This window comes from Schistocerca gregaria, chromosome 4, assembly GCF_023897955.1.
Source record: "Schistocerca gregaria isolate iqSchGreg1 chromosome 4, iqSchGreg1.2, whole genome shotgun sequence".
Classification (NCBI taxonomy): Eukaryota; Metazoa; Arthropoda; class Insecta; order Orthoptera; family Acrididae; genus Schistocerca; species Schistocerca gregaria.
In genome coordinates, this window is record NC_064923.1 from 713,407,173 (window position 1) to 713,429,392 (window position 22,220).

General features: G+C 42.9%; 1 long non-coding RNA gene across 1 annotated transcript in view; it reads right to left on the minus strand.

The window, feature by feature from the left end:
- Positions 1-22,220, minus strand: part of LOC126266659 (uncharacterized) — a 77,628-nt gene that overhangs the window by 11,621 nt on the left and 43,787 nt on the right. Inside the window, exon 3 of the long non-coding RNA XR_007548904.1 lies at positions 10,902-10,990. This is a non-coding gene — a long non-coding RNA (uncharacterized LOC126266659). The remainder of the gene's footprint in view (positions 1-10,901; positions 10,991-22,220) is intronic.

Consider the following 22,220-nt stretch of genomic DNA (forward strand, 5'->3'; position numbering starts at 1 on the left):
GAAACTACTGAGGTGGGGATCAAAATTAATGGGCAGAAGATAGACATGGTACGTTATGCAGATGATATTGCTATAGTCACGGAGACAGAAGAAGATCTAGAGGAAGTCCTCAGAACAACGGAAAAAATTCTATACAATCAGTATGGAATGAGAATAAACAAGAAAAAGACTAAAGTGATGGTATGCAGTACAAGAGCAGAATATGAACCTCCGAGAATTAGAATTGGAAGAGAGGAGCTGGAAGTGATACAGGAATTTACTTACCTGGGAAGCAAAATCACAAGGGATGGTAGAAGCCGGAAAGAAATTGCGACCAGAATACAAAAGGCCAAAATTGCATTTAATCGGAGAAGGAACTTACTCACCAGCAACAACATCAGTCTGAAAATAAGGAAACGCATCATGAAAGGTTTCGTTTGGAGTGTGGCCCTACATGGATGTGAAACTTGGACAGTTGGAAGAGCAGAGAGAAGACGGCTAGAGGCCCTGGAGATGTGGTGCTATAGAAGGATGATGAAGATCAGCTGGACAGACAAAGTAACAAATGAAGAGGTGCTTAGAAGAGTACAGGAAACCAGGTCTCTGTGGAGGCACATCCAACCAAGAAGAGACAAACTTGTAGGGCACATCCTACGACACAACAATATCATTGGGACAATAGCAGAAGGAGTTATTGAGGGAAGGAATCGGCGGGGGCGACCAAGGATATCATACATGCAACAGATCATGAATGACGTTGGATGTAACACATATGTGGAAATGAAGAGGAAAGCAGACAGAAGAGAGGAATGGCGCTCTGCTGCAAACCAACCTCAGGGTTGAACACTAAAGAAGAAGAACTCATATGTAGATAAAAGCACTGACTGCACAAAACCTAACAGTAAGAACCTTAGAATCATGTATATGATACCTTTTGGGTACCTCTTCAGGAAGCTAGTGATATTAACTGCACCATCACAAAATATACAGGGTGGTCAGAACAGTGTGAAAAGACTGCAAGGGTGTCGCGCTGACAAATAATTGTTAGAAAAAAATTCGATACGTTGCGCCGTTTCCGAGTTAACTAGCACTGAAGTTAGTCAATAACGCAACAAGAGGACCGCGAGATACAATTAGTGTCAGTTGATCTCGTAGCGTAAATGATAGGAAACGGGACTGGTCAGCCTATGACTTGGGGTTCGATCCTTACAGACGTCCCATGACCGATTTTGTATCGTTCTCTTGCTCGGTTTCAGGAAACCAAAGAGCACGTTTGGTGATACCGTCCCTGGCGGGCGACCCTTTCGGCTAACTTCACTGCTCCTTAAATCGGAAACGGCCTAACGGATCGACCTTTTTTGTTTGCTATTATTTCTCAGTACGATCTACCCTGGAACACACTTACAAGCTGTTCACACTGTTTCTAACTAGCCTGTATATTTGCTGATGAAATTCTTCAACAACCCAGTTGCGAAGAGCAGTGATGTCCTTACCCTCAAGATTAGAAGAAAAAAATGACCTTTATTGCCGGTTTTTAAAGTTGTTAAAGGCTCTAAAAAGAAGTTCAATATGCATTGATGGTTTATACAATAACGGAAAAATCTGACATGGAGGAAAACAAGCTGTTAAATGTAACCTAAAATAATTTCTTCTCGGCAACTTCTTCAATTCCAGTGACGAATTTTTGTTTACAGACTGTTAGCTAACAAAAAAAATAAAAATAAAAAACTAGTTTTCAGCTGTAGCAGCATTTGTAGAAATGAAAACAAATATGTTCATTACTGTTAAAACTGCTCATGCACAATGTATCATGTAAACCTGACTCGTTCAAAAAACACAAAGTAAAAGTTGGGTTTCCATACCTAATAAACTACAACAAAACTAATACGCAATATAAAGTGTAATCATGATCCATATTCAGACTCTGGAATATACAAGGTAACATACCAGGAATGCTCCATGTTCTACCTAGGACAAACAGGCAGAAATTTCAACACCAGGTACACAGAGCACATTAAAGCCTACACAGACAACAAACACACTTCGACAGCAATAGCAACACACATACAAAATACAGGACACCTGTTTGGAAAAATGGGTCAAAATGTCGAAGTACTCCACCAACTAAATAAAGGACATAAAATGGATTTGCTAGAAGAACTGAAGATATATTCACATTACAGAAAATATTAAGGTAAAATATTAAACGAAAAACTTGAAAGTGAAGCAGTGAAATTCTTCAGATATTTCGATAGTATACTTAAATAAAAATAGTAAAACATAGAAATAAGCACAATTCTAAAATCGATATAAATAATTTATGAGCCAAATTATTAAGATAAATAACCTCTGCACAAAAGCATATCATAATATGTGAAAGACCTATAATGTTATCTCTTGGACTACCTGTAAGAAGATCTTTGTAACTGTTTTGTTTATATAAGATAATTTCCATGTGTAAAGTGTACAACAAGGTGTGTGTGACTCTGTACAAATCGACCATTAGGAAACTGCAAGTACATATTCTTCTAAATTTCGCTACTAACTTGACCAAAAGAATCGATACCCAACTAAAAAATAGCGTGTTTCTGATGTATTGCAGTAAAAGTCAACGAAATGAAGCAGACTCTCACACATTGACAACATCAATAGAAATGGCTTAAAACACACAAAAAACGCACTTGAAAATGGGAATTATTTCCCGAAACGCGACGTGAGAAAAGTAAAAAATAAATAAAGAAAGAAATAAAAATCGTGACTGGTAGCAGAAGATTTATTTATAAACAAACCTATCGGTGCCGCATTATTAATATAATTATAATTTAAATTTGTTCTCATGTGGTCCTGTTTGTGGCGCAAGTCTTTAGGGTTCAGCCCTGACAGCCTGCGTGTAAATGCATTTCTGATGTCCACTTCTGCCTCCTACAGCGCCTAGCTGCCTAGTACCCAGGTGCAGATGAGTTAAGGCCAGCTTCCAGGCAGGGTGGCACACGGCAAGGACTATTTCGTGCATCCACCTGACGTCACACAAGTAGTCCACAAGTGAACATCCATCCACTATAAGTGGATATAAGACGGCAAATGGCTCCACGCGAATGACAGCGGCAGTACTGCACAGTATTATGATTATCTCAAGACAGCACCAAGGCTCAATCGTAATCGCCACCAAGAAGAGACAAACTGTACATTCTACAAACATTCGTGGTTATCTTTCCGTGGATTCAGTACTAGACTTAGCGACAGATCAGTTCGAATGAATGATGAACTATTCCCACGCACTTCTTCAAATTAAAGTTACATATTATAAAGTTTCTGTTTATAAATTATTGTAAATTGTTGCTCATCTACGTCACCATCACTTGCACCATAGTATTGCCTAACCCTATCCGTCACTGTGATAAGGCTGTACAGCTGCTGCGAACGAACAATCCTCTTCATTACTTCACACCAGTAACTAATTTCGGTGTTAGAGGGTGCTCTTCCTGCTGCACTTGCATGTTTAACGGTAATTACATTTCGTGAACGTAATATACACAATACCACTGCTCCTGGTCTAGAAGGACAGCCATTCTCAGTTGGTTTCTATTGCACCACTTCGTTTCCTTTCTCGTTTTGCCACTACGAAAATCAGTACATGCAGCGTGTAGGAACGTGCCAATAGATTCAACAATGACCATTACTGTATTCATCAAATATTCTTTTTACTTGACGCTTGCACACGTATGCCCTCGCTTTCGGAAGGACCGCGTCTGCTATTTATAGTCTGATATATAACGATATGCTGTCAGAACCTATAGCAGTTATAAATGGCTTCTGAAGTCGGAAATTGCCAGTCTTGTGAACAGTAATACAGTAAGTACCTTTTAATTAAGCAACTCCAGAGGTACAACCATGACATTATACTGTAACAGATGTTCTATCATACAAATAAAAGAAAGTCGTGTGACTTGGGCCTCCCGTCGGGTAGACCGTTCGCAGGTGGAAGTCTTTCGATATGACGCCACTTCGGCGACTTGCTCGTCGATGGAGATGAAATGATGATGATGATGACAACACAACACCCAGTCCCTGAGCGGAGAAAATCTCCGACCCAGCCGGGAACCGAAACCCTTTGAATTGACATTCTGTCGCGCTGACCACTCAGCTACCGGGAGCGGACATCATGCAAATAATCTCACCGGACAAAGTGTTAGTCAGCCCATTCAGTGAACACACCAGATGCTTTTCAGCGCTGTAGGTGACGTGTGTCACAGCGGTGACGTGGTGTGTATGTGCCGGTCGTATGGAGTCAGCGCAGTAAGAAAGCTCAACGACGAAACGTGGCGGGATGGCAAAAAGATGTTGCTCTTTTCCGATGTGACGTTGATCACGCCATCAACGAAATTGCCCGATTTGTTGGTATATCAACGTGGACTGTCTAATTTGCCTACAAGGAGTCGCAAACATGAAACACGGCCTAAGAACAGTGGTCGTAATACTGTTCTGACTGACAGGGACCAGCCACGTATATTACGCCCTTCAAAAGACAATCAATTTCAAATCCGACAGGAATTTAAGCTGCCAATGAACGTAAGTGCATCTCAACCTATTTCCGGCTAAACACTGCACATTTCGAGTCACAAAAGGTCATTGTTCGCAGCATCACATATTGCTGCATGCCTTCAACTAGCATATCTTCAATAAGCCGGGAAACTTCCTGATTGCGTGTTATGTAGACCAGGAAGCAGCGCTATAGCCTCTTTTCAAATGGTACAAGACGCCCAGTGTTCTGCTGTGTGTGTGTGTGTGTGTGTGTGTGTGTGTGTGTGTGTGTGTGTGTGTGTGTGTGTGAAGGGTGTAGTTCAGCCTGGGGGTGGTTCTGAGATGTTTTGGGGAGATAGTTTTCGCATCGCGTCTTGAATCCTTTCATTTAGGGTACTGTAAACATGAACCAGGATTTTTATTTCAACATTCTCGGTGACCAAATTTTGCTCTGTGTGATGAGTATCCTATACCATGCGAACATAATCTCATAGAAAATGTACCTGGAGTATTTGAAGAGCAGGTGAAACGTAGTAATAATTATTCCTCCAATTTAGGAGCTGCACAGGTTCTAATCTTCAATGAGTGGTTGCAGTCGCGTATAACATGCTTGGAGGAACTTGTTTCTTACTTGCTGAACTGAGTCAACTACGAAGGTAATATGCAGTGTTACACGATATAAGTGCCATGTCTTCTGGAGGAGACTAATGTATTCTGCAGTGTGCTTGACAACACACACAGCATACAAACCGCAGCCATTCCAAGCTTCAGTCAACTAGAAGAACAGTCATAGCACTGGCAGTATACAGCAGAATGGCCCTTTGCTGTTATTCAGATCGAATATAGTTACGATCGCGCTATCACCGAAACTTTCACGTGTAGTAAAAAGTCGACCAACGCCCCACTCCGAGCAGTTTAGGTATACAACGTGCCTTTGTTTCAACGAACTTGTCCACACACGCGTATTTACACAATTCATGGCGCATAACGGACCTTTCCACTGTAATAAACAGCGGTCGGACTATTGAAAATGCTATGTGATTACTACCGCACTCGACGCTGTGTGGTGGAAAACTAAATAACAGACAAGCAAATTACGAAATTTACCCACTAATTTCGAAAAGTTCAATCATCGGAAAGATCTAATGACAGTGACAAGTTGATAGCAGATAATAAACCATCACCATTAAACACACAACAAAACAAGTCGATTAATCAGGGATTGTAAATAAATTCAAAGAATGCAAAACTCTCTCTTCCTCTTTCGCGTCCGCACATTTAAACACACACATACAGACACACACAAAAGCGCGCGCGCGCGCGTCCATGCACATCATAAACAAGGACAAAGTAATTAAAGTCACAAAATCAGCTATTCGAAAGAAATGTAAGAACGCATGAGGGCTTTGATTCAAGGGGCGCACGAAATGAAAGAACAAGATTTATAGAACAATTAAAAACTTCACTGTGAAATAAAAACCACACGATCATTAAAGTGGAGGAAGTTTGTTCGAAAGTGCACTTCTGCGAAATCAAAATCTGCTGCTGGACAGTCAATACGATTTTGCCTTGGTTGGGCACCACAGTTGTTGAAAAATGGTTCAAATGGCTCTGAGCATTATGGGACTTAACTTCTCAGGTCATCAGTCCCCTAGAACTTAGAACTGCTTAAATATAACTAACCTAAGGACATCACACACATCCATGCCCGATTCGAACCTGCGTGGTTACACGGTTCCAGACTGTAGCGCCTAGAACCGCTCAGCCACACCGGCCGACACCACAGTTGTAACATACTTCTTAAATGGAATCATTTCCATTGTTTTACAGCAAGTTTTTTAATATTTATTTGTTTCACTACCATGATTTCAGCTGTAGAGCTATTTTCAGGTGGAAGGTGAAACCTAAAATCAATGAAAAGTATGCATAACGAAGTGCAAGGCATATTGCCATAACTTTTGATAAACACAATCTAAAGACCATTACTTACAAAGTCAGGAAATATCACGTATGTCTAAGTGACATGTCGTCGTACGTCTACTACAAAACATACGTGGACAAACATGCCAATGGTCTCATCATCAGATCTGAGTGCGAATTAAAAACAGGGATTACACGCGGCAGACACACTTAAACGCATTGTGCTGCTGTAATGCTATCCCATACGGTGTGGAGAAAGCACGAACCACGTGCAAACATGAAAAAACACGGATATTTGCAGAACGAAATTTTCACTCCGAGCGTAGTGTGCGCTGATATGAAACTTCCTGGCAGATTAAAACTGTGTGCCGGACCGAGACTCGAACTTCGTGACAGTTGCCTTCCGTGGGCAAGTGCTCTTCCATCTGAGCTACCCAAGCATGACTCACGCCTTGTCCACACAGATTTATTTCCACCAGTACCTCGTCTCCTACCTTCAAACCTCACAGAAGGTCTCCTGCGATGCTGCAAAACTGGCACACCTGGAAGAAAGCATATGGCGGAGACATAGCTTGCCACAGACTGGGGGAGGTAAGAAGGTAGGAGACGAGGTACTGGCGGAAGTAAAGCTGTGAGGACGGGGCGTGAGTCGTGCTTGGCTAGCTCAGATGGTAAGGCACTTGCCCGCAGAAGGCAAAGGTCCCGAAGTTCGAGTCTCGGTCCGGCACACAATCATACAAGCATCTCAAAGAAACCCAATCCATAAAATCCATCCTCTGTGATTAACACAATCTTTCTGAAATAAACTAATTGTCCTGGTATAAAATACCGATCAGTTCTGCTTCGGTTAACATACATGAAAGAGAGGACATACACATGTGGAAAGAACGCCAAAATACACAGCGTTATTATAGACGCCTCCACATAGTGTGAGCGACGATTTTAACCCATACTGCTAACAATAAAAAACGCAGTGCAGTTAATCACTTCTACACAGCATCGATAAATAATTAATAAAAAATTCTTACAGTCGAGTGGCGTCAATGGTTTCATTTCAAAAGCCAGTAACGTATTGCTCCACCCCAGGCATTGTTATTATGCCTGGGACAGTCCTTGATATGTCGTCCACAAGATATTCGAGACATGTTACTCTGGCCTCTTCAAGGCAATCCTCTTGTGGTCAACCAGTGTGTGTCGACGGTTTCTACAACGATGCACTGTACGTTTGAACTGTTTGGGGCAGATACCGTAGCCCATTCCATCGGCACATTCCTTTTTTCTATTGCAAGGTGTTCGCGAGGTGCGAGCTGTTTATTTGTGTATTTATTTAATTATTTATTTACTTATTTATTTATTTCAGTCGTCATTCTTCTGATTCGTTTGATGCTTCCTTTGAATTCCTGTCTCATGCCAAACATGTCATCCCAGAATAGCATTTGCACCCTACGTCTTCAGTTATTTGTTGGATACATTCCAATGTCTGTTTTCCCCAACAGTTTTAATCCTCTATAGCCCCCTCTAGTACATGGACATTATTCTCTGATATGTCCATTCATCCTGTCCCTTCCTATTGTCAGTGTTTTTCATACGTTCCTTTCGTAGCCTATTCTACACAGAACCCCCTCAATGCTTACATTATCAATAGAGCTAATTTTCAGCGCCCTTCTATAACACCACATCTCAAAAGCTTTGATTGTTATCTTTTCTGACTTTCAAACAGTCCGTGATCCATACCATAAAATTTTGTGCTCCAAACATACGTTCTCATAAATTTCTTCCTTAAGTCAGGCCTATATTTGACAGTAGCTGGCTTATTTTGTCTAGGAATGTCCTCTTTGCGTGTGCTCGTCTGTTTTTATGTTTTCCTTGCTTCATCCGTCATGGCTTATTTTAGTTCCTAGGTGGCTGAATTCGTCAACCTTCTCTACTTCGTTATCATCAATTTTGGTGTTAAGCTTCTTGCTGGTCTCATTTCTGCTACTTCTCCTTACTTATGTCTTTCTTCAGTTTACTCTAAGTCCATTATCTGTATTTTTAGACTTTCTTCGTCACCTACACTGAGGATAGCAATGTCATCATCGAATTTTATCATTGATATTCTTTCACCCACAAATTTAATCACACTCTTTAATATTTCTTTTGTCCGCCTCCGTAGTGTAGCGGTAACGTCACCGCCACCCAGCAGAAGGCCCGGGTTCGATTCCCGGCAGGGGACTGGGTGTTGTGTGTCCTTCATCATTGACTTGCAAGTCACCGATGCGGCGTCACCTATAAAGGACTTGCAATACGGCGGCCGAACTTCCCTGAATGGGACCTCCCGGTCAACAATGCCATACGATCAATTCATTTCATTTTTTTATTTTTATTTATTTATTTATTTGTTTGTTTTCAGCACTGCTTCTTGTACGTGTAAACTGAACAGTAGAGCAGAAGACAATGTCCCTCTTACATTCCCTTTTTAATTCGAGCATTCCATTGTTGTTCTTTCAATCTTATTGTTCCCTCACGGCTCTTGTGCGTATTGTGTATTATCCGCCTTCCCTACAGCTTACTCCCATTTTTCTCAGAATTTCCATCAATGTGCAGCATTTTACACTGTCGAATACTTTCTTCAGTTCTATAAATCCTATGAATGTGTGTTCATTTTTCTTAAGTCGTGCTTTCAATATCAAGAACAACATCAGAACTGCCTCCTGGTTTCCTGGCCTCCTTGAAAGTCAAACGAATCGTCATCTACCAGATCCTCAATTTCGTTTCTCATTCTCCTGTACCTTATAGTTGTCCGTAAGTTGGATGCATTAGCCGTTTATCTGATTGTGCGATAGTTCTCACACTGACTAGTGGATATCTTAAGAAAGAGAAATGTGTTGGTTGAGGTATACAAAGTGTTAGGAGTGTAAATGCAGATATTGTTTATTGGTGAACGACATTACATCATTATTTACTTCTTTCGTAGAATAATAATTACAGCTATTAGTAGTAGCATTTATTTAAGTTGGTTGGTATCTCCAAGTACATGTCACAAGAGCTAGCCAACAATACCTATTTTCCCCTGGGAGCACGTCAGAGGATGGACGCAAAACCGATAGTCTATATTGACGTAGTCCACTTACTGGCGCAGTTGCGACAGAGCAGAAAACATCAGGAAGTAAATTATATGATGTGTTTGCGGAAAGACAGTTAGAAGGACGAGAAACCAACACTCTGAAGTGGGTACACGTTATGGTACCTATGATCACAGCATCTGAACTTTGCAAGATCCCCTCGCTTCTAAACTGATACTGTTATTACTCAGCTTAGCCGCTAGTCCGTAGAGGGTGGTATATGGTCAAATGGTTCAAATGGCTCTGAGCATATGGGACTCAACATCTGAGGTCATCAGTCCCCTAGAACTTAGAACTGCTTAAACCTAACTAACCTAAGGACATCACACACATCCATGCCCAAGGCAGGATTCGAACCTGCGACCGTAGCAATCGCGCGGCTCTCGTAAATCTAGTCCCGCGCAGATTCTTCATTGGTGCATTGGATGTCTCTGTCGGTGGAAGCTAATTATCTGAAATTGCTGTCGATCAACTTTGGTGTACCTATTTACTCGAAATTAACATTCAGAATGTCGTAATATCACTTTTATTCCTATTAGATCAATAATGAAACACTCATGTCACAAACTACTCGTAACTGAGAGCATGGCCACCATCGAACAAGACAGGAAGAGCTCTTAACGCCGACTGCCGGCTTTGGTGAGCAGTCCGTATCTCTCACTAGTTTCGTCACAGTTCGTGGATTTCCGATCAAGTTCGTACTTACTAATATAAGCATTTGTCAATGTAAGGATGTGAATTTTGAAGAGGCAAAATTATGATAAATAGCTTTAAACACCCAGAGGCTCCTAGTATTCATGTTGTTAAAAATGACTTTAATTATTAAATATAAATAAACAAAATCGGTGACTTTGGCTCCAAGATGGCGGTACCTCCCGTCATGTATATTTCCCAGGCTTGTTGCTACGGTCCAGCGCCGAGCCCCACCCCACTACTCGCGACATACCGTCGCTTCGTCACCTAGCCAGCCAGCGTTGGAAATGCTCTCCGACTCTTGGCCGGCTACGGACTATAGCACTTCCTAACTATCGTGAATACATCAATGAGAGACAATAATTTATTAAAACTGGAAAAAATGTCTTCCTCACGTAAGAGGCACCTTACAACTTACACCGCTAACACCCTGTATGTTACGAAGAAATTGCCTGGTCCTGACAATTATTGATGGGAAGACTGCATATAAAAGAGAGAGAGAGGAAGAAAGTGATTTGAACTACTGGACAAAACTATCCGCAGATTAAGGAAGACACAAAGAACGGGAGAACAGATTAAGGGCGAGGCAGAGAATAGAGGAATGTCGAGGGCGTCCAGTGGAAATCTTTCGTTAAGACAGGTATGCCAAAGAAGAAGATTTTTGTGTAGTGTGTGATCACTCACCCCGCCATGCAGTGAGCTGCGCTGAGCACCTATGTGGAACTGAGCAGCGAGCCGCTGCAGTTGAAGGCCCCGCGGTACCACACGGACACCTGCAGCACACGGAGATGCCTCATGTACACCAGCTACCTGGCCGTACCCCACTTTTCCAGTAATGCAGTCCTATCCAAATGGAGCGGCAACCTACACTATGTGATCAAAAGTATCCGGACACCTCCAAAAACGTACGTTTTTCATATTACGCTCATTTTGCGGCCACCTACTGCCAGATACTCCATACCAGCGACCTCAGTAGTCATTAGACATCGTGAGACAGCAGACTGGAGCGCTCTGCGGAACTCACGGACTTGGAACGTCGTCAGGTGATTGGGTGTCACTTGTGTCATACGTCTGTACGCGAGATTTCCACACTCCTAAACATCCCTAGGTTACCTCTTTCCGATGTGATAGTGAAGTGGAAACGTGAAGGGACACGTACAGCACAAAAGCGTAGAGGCCGACCTCGTCTGTTGACTGACAGCCGACAGCTGAAGAGGGTTGTAATGTGTAATAGGCAGACATCGATCCAGACCATCACACAGAAATTCTAAACTGCGTCAGGATCCACTGTAAGTACTATAGCAGTTAGGTCAGAAAATTCGGATTTCATGGACGAGCGGCTGCTCATAAGCCACACATCACGCCGGTAGATGCCAAACGATGCCTCGCCTGGAGTAAGGAGCGTAAACGTTGGACGATTGAATAGTGGAAAAACGTTCTGCGGAGTGACGAATCACGGTACACCATATTGCGAACCGATGGCGAATTCCCGGTAAACGTCATCTGCCAACGTGTGTAGTACCAACAGTAAAATTCGCAGGCGGTGGTGTTATGGCGTGGTCGTGTTTTTCAAGGAGGGGGCGTCCACGCCTTGTTGTTTTGCGTGGCACTATCACAGCACAGGCCTACACTGATGTTTTAAGCATCTACTTGCTTCCCACTGTTGAAGAGTAATTTGGGGATGGCGACTGCATCTCTCAACACGATCGAGCACCTGTTCATAGTGCACGCCCTGTGGCGGAGTGGTTACACGACAGTAACATCCCTGTAACGAACTGGCCTGCACGAAGTCCTGACCTGAATCCTACAGAACACCTTTGGGATGTTTTGGAACGCCGACCTCGTGCCAGGCCTCACCGACCGACATCGATACCTCTCCTCAGTGTAGCACTCCGTGAAGAATGGGCTGCCATTCCGCAAGAAACCTTACAGCACCTGATTGAACAAAGTAAGACCATACGGACTCTCATCCCAATTGTGTGATTGGATTGAGGAGTTCCTAGATAACAGAACGCAGGATGTCATTCTCAATGGAGAAAATTCTTCCGAAGTAAGAGTGACTTCAGGTGTGCCGCAGGGGAGTGTCGTAGGACCGTTGCTATTCACGATATACATAAATGATCTTGTGGATGACATCGGAAGTTCACTGAGGCTTTTCGCGGATGATGCTGTGGTATATCGAGCGATTGTAACAATGGAAAATTGTACTGAAATGCAGGAGGATCTGCAGCGAATTGACGCATGGTGCAGGGAATGGCAATTGAATCTCAATGTAGACAAGTGTAATGTGCTGCGAACGCACAGAAAGAAAGATCTCTTATCATTTAGCTACAAAATAGCAGGTCAGCAACTGGAAGCAGTTAATTCCATAAATTATCTGGGAGTACGCATTAGGAGTGATTTAAAATGGAATGATCATTTAAAGTTGATCGTCGGTAAAGCAGATGCCAGACTGAGATTCATTGGAAGAATCCTAAGGAAATGCAGTCCGAAAACAAAGGAAGTAGGTTACAGTACGCTTGTTCGCCCACTGCTTGAATACTGCTCAGCAGTGTGGGATCCGTACCAGATAGGGTTGATAGAAGAGATAGAGAAGATACAACGGAGAGCAGCGCGCTTCGTAACAGGATCATTTAGTTATCGCGAAAGCGTTACAGAGATGATAGATAAACTCCAGTGGAAGACTCTGCAGGAGAGGTGCTCAGTAGCTCGGTAAGGGCTTTTGTTGAAGTTTCGAGAACATACTTTCTCCAAGGAGTCAAGCATTATATTGCTCCCTCCCACGTATATCTCGCGAAGAGACCATGAGGATAAAATCAGAAAGATTAGAGCCCACACAGAGGCATACCGACAATCCTTCTTTCCACGAACAATACGAGACTGGAATAGAAGGGAGAACCGATACAGGTACTCAAGGTACCCTCCGCCACACGCCGTCAGGTGGCTTGCGGAGTATGTAGATGAACGTATGCCTGCGAGAGTGGAAGCTGTAATCAAGACTATGGGTGAGCCAACACCATATTGAATTCGAGCATTACAGATGGATGGCGCCACGAACTTGTAAGACATTCTCAGCCAGGTATCCGTATACTTTTGATCTCATAGTGGATATCACCCGATTAGCAAGGTTACCACGTAGACTCCATAGAATACTGACGTGCTCGCTCTTCATTAGATACACACACATGCGTATCTAAGCCCTCATTTATCCAGGAAACGAATGTAGTTTAACATTTACGAACAAACGTTTATACTGTAAGAAATAGAAGAGAACATAACGACGAGGAATAAAGCACGCGAGCAATACAAATTCTGCATGCTTTTCTTGTGCTTAAAGCATCACAACATAGATTTAATTCGATACAAAGATGCAAAACTGTGATACTCAGGTAGTATTATATGCATGGTAGGCGTGTTGTCGGCGATGAGGAAAGCAAAATGAAGATGACAAAAGAATGTGGGTGCTCGTACTTTTACGCTAGCGTCACACAGACGGTGGCTCTTGTCTTTGAATTGCTTCTGCAGCCCTTATTAGATCGCTCCAAAATGTTAATCGTAGAGTTACATTAATCAACCAAAACATTATTACACGCTCCTTAACAGCGTGTTGATCGACGTTTGGAACGCAATATAGTTTCGATTCTGCTTTACACGTATTCGACAAGTGCTTGGTAGGTGGCATCAAATGTCAACAACGCACGCTGCACGGTATGCCCAGAAACATCCCTGCACTAGCTTGGTAGGTTTATTCTGTCGTCATCTACATCTACATCATTACTTTGCAATTCACAATTAAGTGCCTGGCAGAGAGTTCATCGAACCATCATCAAGCTTGTTCTCTACCGTTCCTCTCTCGAGCAGCACGCGAAAAAAACGAACACCTAAATCTTTCTGTGCGAGATCTGATTTCTCTTGTTTTGTTATGATGATCATTCCTCCCTATACAGTTGAGCGGGAACAAAATATTTTCACGCTCTGAGGCGGAAGTTGGTGATTGAAATTTCATGAGAACATTCTGACGTAACGGAAAACGCCTTTGTTTCAATTATTGCCACCCCAGTTCACGTATCATGTCCGTGGCGCTCTCTCCCCTGTTTTGCGATAGGACAAAACGAGTGCCCTTCTTTGAACTTTTTAGACGTTCTCCGCCAATCAATATGATGCAGATCCCACCTCGCACAGCAATAACCCAGAAGAGGACGCACAAGCGCTCGTGTAGACAGTCTCTTTAGTAGAAATGTTTCATTTTCTCAATTTTCTGCCTATGAATCGTAGTCTTTGCCTTGCTTTACTCACAACATTATCTATATGATCTTTCCAACTTCAGTTACTCGTAACTTTAATTTCTAAGTCTTTAGTTGAATTCGCAGCCTTTAGATTTGTGTGATTTATAGTGTAACCGAAATGTAGAGGATTTCGTTTGGTACTCGTGTGGATAACTTAACACTTTTCATTGTTTGCAGTCGAGTTCCACTTTTCGCACCATGTAGATATCTTTTCTAAACTAATCTAAGAGTGCTACTTGATTGTCTCCTAAATTACTTAAGTGGATCAGTAACAGCAGAGGGCCTATAACACTTACATGGGGAACGCCGTATATTACTTCTCTTTCACTCGATGACTTTCCGTCAATTACGACGAACTGTCACCTTTCTGACAGGAAATCACGAATCCAGTTGCACGACTGAGGCTATAGGCCATAGGCTCGCTCTTTGATTAAAAGTCGCTTTTGAGGTACTGTGTCTGGAAATTTAAAAATGTGGTATTAATTTGTCATCCACTATCAGTAGTAAAGATCTGACTGTGTTTCACAAGAACAATATTTTCTGAATCCGTGTTCTCTGTTTGTCAATAAAACGTTTTCATAATATTCGAACACAGTATATGTTCCAAGACCCTACGGCAAATCAACGTTAGTAATATAGGTCTGTAATTAGCCGGTTTACTACTAGTTCCTCTCTTGGGTATTGGTGCCATTTATGTAGCTTTCCGGTCTTTGGGTACAGATCTTTCAACGAGCGATCGGTTGTATATGATTGCTAAATATGTAGCTATCGAATCAGCATACTCTGGGAGGAACGTGACTGGTAGGCAATAAAGACCCATGGCCTTGCTTTTATTGCGTGATTTAAGCTGATTTGCTACACCGAGAATATCTACTTACAAGTTACTTATATTGGCAGTTGTTCTTGATGCGAACTCTGGAATATTTACTTCGTCTTCTATCGTGAAGAAATTTCGGAAAACCATATTTAGTAACTCTGCTGTTGTGGTGCTGTCATCAGTAAAATCACCATTGTTCTCGTACAGTGAAGACACAGATTGTGTCTTTCCGCTGGTGTCCTTTACATACGACCAGAATCTCTTTGGATTTTCTGCCAGATTTCGAGACAGAATTTCGTTGTGGAAAGTATTAAAAGCATTTCGCACTGAAATCTGTGCTACATTTTGAGCTTCTGTAAAACTACGTCAATCTTGAGGGTGTTCCATTCTACTAAATTTGGCATACTTTTCCGTTGCTTCTGCAACAGTGTTCTGACCTGTTTAGTGTACTATGGGAGATCAGCACCATCTCCTATTAATTTATTTGGTATATACCTATCAATAGCCGTCGATACTGCACGGAAGCTCCAAAGAAACTGTTATAGGCGTGCGCATTCATACACAGAGATAAGTAAACAGGCAGAATACGGTGCTGTGGTCGTCAACGCCTATATAAGATAGGTGTCTGGCGCACTTGTTAGGTCGGTTACTGCTGCTACAATGGCAGGTTATTTAGATTTAAGTCAGTTTGAACGTAGTGATATAGTCGGCGCATGAACGATGGGACACAGCATCTCCGAGGTAGCGATGAAATCAAACCACCGACATCGCTGCGGCCGGAAAAGTATCCTGCAACGACGACTGAAGAGAATCGTTCAACGTGACAGAAGAACAAGCCTTCCGCAGATTGCTGCAGATTTTAATGCTGGACCATCAACAAGTGTCAGTGTGAAAGCCAGTCAACGAAATATCATCGATATGGGCTTTCGGAACCGAAGAACCAACCAGTCGTGTATCTTTGCTGACTGCACAACACAAAGCTTTACGCTTCGTCTGGGCCCATCAACATCGACATTGAACTGTTGATCACTGGAAACTTGTTGGATGGTCGGACGAGTCTCGTTTCAAATTGTATCTAGCGGATGGACATGTACAGGCATGGAGACAACCTCATGAATCCATGGACCCTGCGTGTCAGATGGTGCCTGTTCAAGCTGATGGAGGCTCTGTAATGCTGTGTGGGGTGTGCAGTTGGAGTGATATCGAACCCCTGATGCATCTAGATACGACTCTGACAGGTGACACGTGCGTAAGCATCGTGTCTGATCACTTGCATCTATTCATATCCATTGTGTAGTCCGACGGACTTGATCAGGTCCACAGAAAAATGCGACACCCCACAGGTCAAGAATTGGTACAGAGTGGCTCCAGGAACACTCTTCTAAGTTTAAACACTTCTGCTGACCACCAAACTCCCCAGACATGAACATTATTGAGCATATCTGGAATGCCTTGCAACGTACTGTTCAGAAGAGATGTCCACCCCTTCGAACTCGCTCGGATTTCGTCTGTTCGAGGATTCACTATCTTTCAACAGCTTTCCATAGATGCTCACCACAGCAGCATGCAGCACGCGAATATCCGACCACCTTCCTTATTTCTAAAATGTTCGCTCCCAGGAATCACGCATAAAAATCTGCTCTTTGTCAATGTTGTTTACGTCAGTGGATTTCCCCATTTGCGGTCCGCAACATCGCTAGAACCATTTCTCATTGACACCCTGGCACTCAGGTGTCAATCCCACATAGGTTTGACATCTGGCAGACCAAGCAGTTTAGTGCCTTCCAGAATGGGATTTTCACTGTGCAGCGGAGTGTGCGCTGATATGAAACTTCCTGGCAGATTAAAACTGTGTGTTGGACCGAGACTCGAACTCGGGGCCTTTGCCTTTCGCTGACAAGTGCACTACATACTAAGCTGGGCGAAACGACTCAAGCCTCGTCCTTACAGCTTTACTTCTGCCAGCTCTCCTGCGGATCAGGCTGTGGCTAAGCCATGTCTCTGCAATATCCTTTCTTTCAGGAGTGCTAGTTCTGCAAGGTTCGCAGGAGAGCTTCTGTAAAGTTTGGAAGGCAGGAGACGAGGTACTGACAGAAGTAAAGCTGTGGAGACGGGGCGTGACTCGTGCTTGGGTAGCTCAGTTGGTAGAGCACTTGCCCGCGAAAGGCAAAGGTCCCGAGTTCGAGTCTCGGTCCGGCACACAGTTTTAATCTGCCAGGAAGTTTCACTTTAGTGCCCTTCTTGCAGTTCCTCACTCAGACGGTTGCGAGAGTTGTTCAGGCTTGATGTGTCATCTGGGTTGACAGCTTCATTTCTTCTTTACATGTTTGCTGCGAGGGTGATTTACGCTAAGTCTAGCCATCGTTGGTCAGTCGAAAACGCACTTGCCCAGGTGCCGGTTTGAGCACGTTTGACAAATGCTGCGCCTAGTCATAGTAAAGGCGAGCAAACTGGCGGAAGCGGCCTGCAGAAGTGAGATATAAGTGTCTTGATGTAGTTGCCTTGTGGTATAGCTCTGCAGGAGATGCAAGGCGAGCTCTGGTCTCGAGTTTGCAGCGTCTAACCATCCGGTGTGCGTGGCAGCGGCATTTCCACACACCACAGCCGCGTTCTCCACTTCCAGTCTGACCAGCGTCAGGTAGTGCGTGAGGAAGTAGCGTGGGGTGTGTAGTCTCCGGACTGAGGAGAGTGCAAGGGTGCGGAGACTCCGCAGCGCTCTTGTCTTGGTGCTGCAGATATGGAGGTACCAGGTGAGATGCCTATCCAGAGTCACCCCCATATGTATGCCTTACTTGAACTATAGGATGGGGCCATCCACGACCGTGACTGGCAGCAAGTCAAGTGGAAACTTCTTCCTCCTGTCTAACTCTTATTGGCATTAAATTTGAGTCACCGTTTCGAGAACCACAATCCAAGGTGTTGCGCCGAGCTGCAGATGATAGCGCAGGTTCTCGGCGTTCACGCTTGTGAGGTAACGAGTGAGTTGTGGCGCCCTGGAAATATTATATGTTCGGAGTTGTGGCGGCCGCACAGGACGCTCGGCAGGCCGACCACGTGGTGCCACACGTTGGCCGAATCAAGAGGGGTCCAGCGGCCGCGTGGCTGGGAATTCCATGGCGACGCTGTGACGAGGACGGTGCTTTGTGTCGATGAAGGAGATTTCTATGCCGGGAGTGTCAAAGATGGCGGATTTTGTGAAACCTTAATGGCAGACATTTCACAGTTCGCATAGAAATTAATAGTAGCCAGATGAATGATGATAGCCGGCCAGTGTGGCTGTGAGGTTCTAGGCGCTTCAGTCCGGAACCGCGTGACCGCTACGGTCGCAGGTTCGAATCCAGCCTCGGGCATGGATATGTGTGATGTCCTTAGGTTAGTTAGTTTTAAGTAGTTCTAAGTTATAGGGGACTGATGACCACAGATTTTGAGTCCTACAGTGCTCAGAGCCATTCGAACCATGTTTGAATGATGATACCTCAAAAATAAACATGTAAATTACTATTATTTGCACTAAGATTCTGATCGTGTAATCAGATTTTCAATATCTTTATTCGTTTAAAATTTAGTATCTGGCTGTAAATTATACAAGTAAAACAGAGCAACGAATTTCCAAAATATAAACGCTTCATCCGATTTTCTCGTGTGTTTAGAAAGCTATTAGTGTAAACGTAAATTGGTATAAACTACAGGCATGTAACTTGAATAGTACATGTGTTATTGGAGGTCAAAGTGGCCGATTACTATCGATCGCGTCCGGCTATAAGTACTCCATAGTGACACGAAAAAACGGTAGCAACATGCTTATAAATGTATCCGATATATACTATTCATGAAGAAACTGGTTAAATATTTACTGTTGTTTTAGAAAGCACAGAGACATTAGGCTACTGCCCTACCTGTTGTTCTATTCCTTTTATATATATTTATTTAATTTGTTTATGCAGCTAATAATGTGTGTCAGAGCGTGTTTATGGCCCAGCTATAGGAATATTTATATAATTTCAAGTTATTTAAGTGAAAATCCAGTATTTCGAATGTGTTTCATTATGTTTGTGTGGATGCTTTAGCTTGAAGACATGACGCGAGCGCTCTAGCCAATCACAGCGCTCGTGAATGGGGAGACTGGATGGAAGCAGGGGAAGAGCATCGTGTTGAGAGAGGACAGGGTGGTTCGGGAGAGTGCGGCGCGAGGAAGAGTCGCACGGGACACGGGAAGTGCTGGACGTGACGTGACGGACTTTGAGAGAGTGGAGCGGTTTGCGCGTGTTCGCGGCAGATAGAAACACTTTCGAGTGCCAACTTGTCCACTTATGAGATTTCCGTGGCTTCTACAGTGAAGACGTAGTGTGCGTTTACAAGTGAATATCTCGCAAGCTGTGTTGTTGTTCATAACTAATTACCTGCTGTAGGAATCTATTCTTTCCCTGTTATTCAACTTCTATTTTATTTAATTGCTGGACCATCGACACCAATAAGTGATTTGCAGAAATATACCGCATTCTCAAAAGTATTTCTGCTATCGTACTCATCATTTAAAGTCATTAAGATAGTACCTGCAGATTTTATTTAATTGCAATCTTTCATTTATAAATGTATATGTTACATTCATAATTCGCAATTGCTCAGTGACAGAAACCTTCGACCATTCGATTTATGTGTGTATTCTTATCGTATACTATAGACTCAGCAGTATTTGGCCTGTAATGCAGCTACTACGTATCCCAGCCCCTAGACAATGGAACCACCCAAAACTTTTAATATTGCAAACTCTCAGTGGGAGGGTACAATAATATCACAAATGTGAGGTTTGGAAAAGGATCTGTTTTGGCTCATCTTCTGTTCCAATCGACATGCACAGTATATTCCCAGACAAGGTGAAAGTTTTGCAGCTGTGCAGACATTACGATGTATTTATGTGGAAAGTATACCCGTAGAAGACTACAAGTCACAACTGACAACTGCAATATTTGTTCTCCAACTGTGGCTTACAAGGAACGGACTGTATGTATCGACAGCTAAATGAAATTCAGTATTGATTTCGAAGCTCAAAGCGATCTGCCAGTAGCAATAGCACCAGGCTCCTACTACTTCCCATTGAAGATGGTAGTTAAATACCTGGGTAACTTCATTGACCATAAGCTAACCAGGGAGCCACACAAGAGATATGTGACTACGAACTCAGAGATTAAATTTATGATAGGACTTGGGTGGGGCTTGAATGTTGGCACAGCACTAACACTTTACAATACGATGGCTCATCCTGTGATTGATTATGGGAGTGGTTGTTATGGGTCTGCACCTGATAGTTACCTCAGAAGAATTAATAAACGCCAAAATAAAGCGGTGAGAGCTTGTTTGGTAGCAAGAAGCTCCACATCTACCAACGCACTCTCGGCTGAAACACGTGAACCTCCAGTCCATATATGTTGGCTGCATCTCTGTGCTAAATTTCTTCAAAGGGATCAATATGAATCCAACAATCCCAAATCGGTAGCCTCAAACATAACTGTACCATGCTTAACTGGACGCTTCTGGCTCACTAGAACTCTCCTCCCCTAGTCCAAGAGTATTTAGTTATTCAGGAAATTTCAAGGAAGATCATTAGGGACTAAACAGTTTTACCGTCCCATTCCCATTGAAACTGTCTGAAGTGAACGTAATAACTGACATTAACTTTCACCATGAGACACACATTAACAATAAGACTTTGGCGCAATTTCTTAAATACTACCAAGAGGCTATATATGTCAAGGCCCATGGTTCCGAAACCAGTGACTGTCGGAGTCAGACTGATAACAGAAATATAGACAATTCAATCTATCAGAAAGGGCACGTATCGTGACCTTGGAACTTGTTGCGACTCTAGAGGCAATTCATTTCTGCTCGCATATGACAACATCTCTGTATTTCCTACTCTGTGACTCTTTCTGCTCCAACACTATTTGAAGACTTTAGCAGCTGTCTGACTGAAAATCGTACTTTAAACAGGATTACTGAAATGCTGCAAGAAGGCCATTCCATTAATTCCGCTTGGGTAAAATCACACTGTGGGACCGTAGGCAACCAAGATGTTGATTGTTAGCCAAAGAATCTGCTGTGACAGGACAGACCACTTGTACTGCAGTCCTAAGCAAAGGTTACTGATATATTTTGCACAGACGCTAGATAGACGACTGGCATGGGATGGAATGGGCGTAAAAGACAGAAACACAAGAAGTACGCTACAGTTCATCCGTTGTTTCCCAATTCCGCGAAATCTGATCCAAAATTCAAGGCTGAGGCAATAGCTTCTCTAATAGCTAGATTCAAATTTAACTGCCCATGTTTCTTTAAACAACTTTACAGATTGCACATCGTACAGCATCTTTTCTGTTCTTTTGAAGAATATGACGCAGATCACTTTTTCTTTGGAGGCCCCACACTACGTAGAACTAATACAATCCTTTTACAAGAAAATTTGAAGCGGGATCATGTGTTGCCAACCTGTGTGACAGCTTTGTTAGCAGCGTAGGGTCGCACAATTTTCTATACGACGTACAGATTCACTGTCACCGCCCCAATCCACACCTGAGACCAACACATCAGTGCCAATGGACTGCACAAAAGGGTTCTATAACTTTTGATTGTACATTGGTTAAACGCAATTGGTCTCTAACTGCGGATGTTATGTTCTGTCTGTCAATATCTGTGTATTTTACGTAAGTATAAGCAGGCTGTATGGTGTAAGCTAAAGAACAATAAATTCAAATTCAAAAATAATTAAAATGTATGGTGGAACTATTGTCTTTTCAGAAAACCATTAAGGTGGAAAATTATCGTAGCGATACACACCTTGAACAAGTTTCACATTTTGTAAGTAGGCTGTTTAGGCTTTTTTATTGGTAACGCCACATAGCGCAC